Source organism: Marmota marmota, unplaced genomic scaffold (genome assembly GCF_001458135.2).
Source record: "Marmota marmota marmota unplaced genomic scaffold, marMar, whole genome shotgun sequence".
Classification (NCBI taxonomy): Eukaryota; Metazoa; Chordata; class Mammalia; order Rodentia; family Sciuridae; genus Marmota; species Marmota marmota.
In genome coordinates, this window is record NW_026000229.1 from 35699703 (window position 1) to 35704582 (window position 4880).

The window sequence follows — 4880 nt, forward strand, 5'->3', positions numbered from 1 at the left end:
TGTGGATCTTTGCTCTGCTCTTATTATCTATCCTCCTCCCTCCCTCCTCTCTCTCTCTCTCTCTCTCTCTCTCTCTCTCTCCTTCCCTCCCTCTCTCTCTCCCTCCCTCCCTCCCTCTCTTCCTCCCTTCCTATTTTTTTATGGCACTGGGAATTGAACAGGGATGTTCTACAACTGAGCTCTAATAACCCCAACCCTTTTTAAAAAATATTTTTTTAGTTGTAGGTGAACACACAATATCTTTATTTTTATATGGTGGTAAGGATTGAACCCAGTGCCTCACACGTGGAGGCAAGTGCTCTACAACTAAGCTACAGCCCCAGCCCAACCCTAGCCTCTTTTCTGTTTTGAGACAGGGGCTTGCTAAGTTGTCCAGACTGGCATTGAATTTGGAATCTTCCTGCCTCAGCCTCCTGGGTTGCTAGGATTATAGGAGTGTGCCACTGCGCCTGGCTTCCCATGTAGTTTGCTTTCTTATTTATATCCGTTTTTAAAAAATATTTATTTTTTAGTTTTTGGTGGTCACAATATCTTTATTTTATTTTTACGTGATGCTGAGAATCGAACCCAGTTCCTCACGCATGCTAGGCAAGCACTCTACCACTTGAGCCACATCCCCAGCCCCTATGTCCTTTTTTTAATATTTATTTTTTAGGTGTAGATGGACACAACACAATGCCTTTATTTTTATGTGGTGCTGAGGATGGAACCCAGGTCCTGCCTGTGCTAGGTGAGTGGTCTACCATTGAGCCACAATCCCAGCCCTTATTTATATCCTTTTTGGGGAATGCATTCTCTAGTAACATCCTGAGGGAAGATATGGAAAGTGAAAATTTTAAAACCTTAAATGTTTCAATATATTCTTCCTTCATATACTTGAGAGTTTGGCTGAGTATAGAATTCTATGTTGGGAATAATTTTCCATAAGACTTTTGAGGGTGGTGCCTTATTGTTTTCTAATATTAAACCATAGAGAAATCTATAGTCATTCTGATTCTTTGTATGGCCTTTTTTTTCTCTTCCTCCATAGAAAATAAAGAATTTTCTCTTCCTGAAAAAAAATTGCAGATGTTCTGATATTTTTCTGATTTGTAAGTTATTTTGTTGGATACTTGATGTATCTAATCAGAAAACTTGAGTATTTAAAATTGGGGAAATTTCACGAGTTACTTTGATGATGTCTTTACTTATTTTTCTTCTTTTTGACCTTTTATTTTCAAAGTTGTGTTATTGTCTAGGCTTCAAGTTGGTTGTCTCTGTTAAGCAAAGAATTGAAGAAGGGAACACAAAGATAGTAAGCAAACACCAGGTTTATTGCAAGAGCAAAAGTAACAAAGTATTAGGGGTGTGAGTTCCAGAGCTAGGAGTCTAATAGGAAAGTACTGACTTGTTTTTTTAAGAGCTTTGGGTTTTCCTCCCCTTTTTATCTCTTCTCCTCTCCATGCTCTTCTTATTATTGCCCATTGAACACCTCAGGTCTTAATCTTTTTATGGATCCCCCTGCTTGTGTGCAGGACACTGAAGTGTCTGCCTGATTGGGTCCCTTGCTCATGTCCATGAGCACTTTCATCAGCTAGGAAGCTGACACTCTTCATGCTCTTACTGTCTGGATCATCCCCAAACTTCCTCATTTGCCATCTTGCTCTGACTGCCTGTGCAGTTCTAAATCTTGCTTAATTGAACCTTCTTATTTTGGTTGAACTCAGGGGCGCTTTACCATTGAGTTACATCCCTAGCTCTTGTTATTTTTAAATTTGAGACAGGATCTTACTAAGTTGCTGAGAGTCTCACTAAGTTTCTGAGGCTGGCCTTGAACTTGGAATCCTGCTTCAGCATCCCAAGTTGCTGAGATTACAGGCATGTGCCACCACACGCAGTCCATCTTTTCCTTAGAGAGATACGTGACTATCAGTTTCTGAGAGCTGAGAGGGGGAAGAAACTGAGATATTCATATTTATTAAGTTATAGTTTACTTAATTTCCTTTTGTTCAAGTCTGGTACTCTTTTCCCAACAATGCATGGTATCCCAGAGACCTTCTATTTTTACCTTTTTCTGTGTGTCATCTTATGGATTTCTGTTGTGGTGGGGAAAGGGCAGTCTCTTAGCTGTGTGTAGCAGGAGAGAAGATCTTGGGATCTAACATCTTGGGATCCACTATCTAATTCCTGAGCTTTGTGGATTTGTAGTATAAATAAGGTTACTTTTTGGTTTTCTCCACTTCTGATGTGGATTCAGGTTTCTTGGGCTCATTAGTTTCTTCTTATATGTCTCTCCAGCTTCAATCCTTGTATTATTGTCACCTCTTTTCCTGTATGGTTATTCCTTCGAAATTTAGGCTAAAGAACAATGCATGGCATATATAGTATGTTTTCAGTAAATACTTGATGAATGGATAAATGTTTACATTGCCTTTCTAAGACCAACTAATCAGTGATGGTATCCTTTCCTTTTGGCCTAGCCTCTGACTTGGCATCCTCTGCAACTTAGTGTGTCAGGGTGCCCTGGATCTCAAATCTTTTTGTCACCATTGTCCTAAAACCATACACTTACTCAATTTGGTATTTCCTACAGTTATTAGCAGGGTACTCATAAATTGAGACAGGGTCTTCCTAAATTGTCAAGCCTGGCCTAGAACTTGAGATCCTTCTGCCTCAATCTCTATAGGAGCTGGGATTAGAGACATATGCCACTGTGTTCAGCCAAACGTTTGTTTATTGAAAGAATGATTGCTAAAAGTTCAGATTGTAGGGCTGGGGATGTGGCTCAAGTGGTAGCGCGCTTGCCTGGCATGCGTGTGGCCTGGGTTGGATCCTCAGCACCATATACAGCCGAAAACTAAAAAATAAATATTAAAATTCTCTCTCTCTCTCTCAAAAAAAAAAGTTCAGATTGTAGAATTTTATGTAAATGTTTTCTCATTCAAATAACTTTGTATGCCATAAATTAGGATTATTTTTTTAAATATTTATTTTTTAGTTGTAGTTGGACACAATACCTTTATTTATTTATTTTTATGTGGTGCTGAGGATCGAACCCAGGGCCTCACATGTGCCAGGCGAGTGCTCCACCACTGAGCCCCAGCCCCAGTCCTAGGATTATTAATAGTAAAAATATGATTAAAAATATATCTCTTTATTACATAATCTAATCATTGTCAACTCATTGGTCTCAGGGTCTCTCACCAATCTTAAAAATTATTAAGATCCTAAAGACTTTTTCTTCTTTTAATATGGATTTATATGTATTGATGGTTACTATATTAAACCTGAAAAGTTCTAAATGTATTTATTTTATGATAACAGCAATACACCTATCATATGTTAACTATTTTCCAAAAAGAAAAGCAAATTGATAAGATGAGTGGTAATGTTTTACATTTTTTCAAATCTCTTTGATGTGTGGCATGAGAGAAGGCACCTGGATTTTTATAATTAACTTTCAGTATGTTGCAGTATGTTGCTTTGGTTGAAGTACATGAAGAAAATATGTCCTCATTTAGGTACACAGCTGTAAAAAAGATTATTTTAGTTTACTTTTCAAAAAATTGTGGGATTTTCTTAATTAAAATTTCTTTTTAAAATTAATATTTGAATGCTGGGCATGGTGGCGCATGCCTATAATCCCAGTGGCCTGGGAGGCTGAGGCAGGAGGATCACAAGTTCAAAGCGAGCCACAGCAAAAAGGGAGGTGCTAAACAACTCACTGAGAACCCTGTCTCTAAATAAAATACAAAATAGGGCTGGGGATGTGGCTCAGTGGTCAAGTGCCCCAGCGTTCAATCCCTGGTACCAAAAAATAAATAAAAAAATATTAATATTTGAAATTTTGACTTTTGTTGTTGTGGTGATATTGGTGATTAAACCTGAGGCCTCAACATGCTTGGCAAACACTACTACTGAGCTATACCCCTGGCCCTAAATAGACTATTTTTGGTCTATAATTCTGAGTTCTAACACATGAATAGATTCAGGTAAACCCTCATGGCAGTTATAATAACCATTCATAATAGCTCATAAGTATTCATGAATAGCTCCAACACCTCCAGACAGTCCCATCATCCTATCCCTTTTGTAGTCCTACCTTCACCCTCTTGCCAGTCCTTGGCAAATTTATAAGACAAAACTATAGTTTTGTTTTATAAATGTAACCATACAGTGTGTAACTTTTTTGAGACTGACTAGTTATGTCAAACATCTTTTCATATATTTGTTTTTTTAAATCAAAATGTTTACTGAGCAATAAAAAGATGATTCATGAGTTTATTTGTAATCAATATATCCTTTTGATGACATGCTGTTTGTCTTTTGCCCATTAGCCAAATATTTGGTCACTTGTTCTCTTACTATTGAATTTTAAGGGTTCTCTAAGGTTCAGATATAAACTGTTGATTTACAGATGTTTTCTCCCAGACGTTAGCTTATTTTTTCAATCTCTTAATAGCATCTTTTACAATATAAAGTTGGGAATTTTGGTGAATATCAGTTTATCAGGGTTTTTTTTTTTTATGAATTGTACTTTTCTTGTCATGTCTAAGAACTCTACATAACTCCTGGTCACAGATTTTTCTCACAAATTTATTACTTAAAGTTGTATATTTTATATTTACATCTGTGATACATTATTGTGACTTAAGTTGTGTGTAAGGTGTGAAGTTCAGATTAAGTTTCAATTTTTTACATGTGCATATAAAATTGTCCTAGAATCATTTTTGAAAATATTATCTTTTCTGTATTGAATTGCCTTTGCATGTTTGGCAAATATCAGGTGACCCAGAAGATGCAAATTCATAGGGGCAGAAAAAGATTAATGATTGCCACAGGCTAGGAGGAAGTGACTGCTGATAGGTATTGGGTTTCTTTTCTTTTTTTTTTTTTTTTTT

The 4880-nt window shown here is 36.8% G+C and overlaps 1 protein-coding gene across 6 annotated transcripts in view; it reads left to right on the forward strand.

Moving 5' to 3' along the window:
* The window catches only part of Ttbk2 (tau tubulin kinase 2), a 149650-nt gene that overhangs the window by 22141 nt on the left and 122629 nt on the right, over window positions 1–4880 (forward strand). The gene's annotated exons all lie outside the window — the stretch shown is intronic.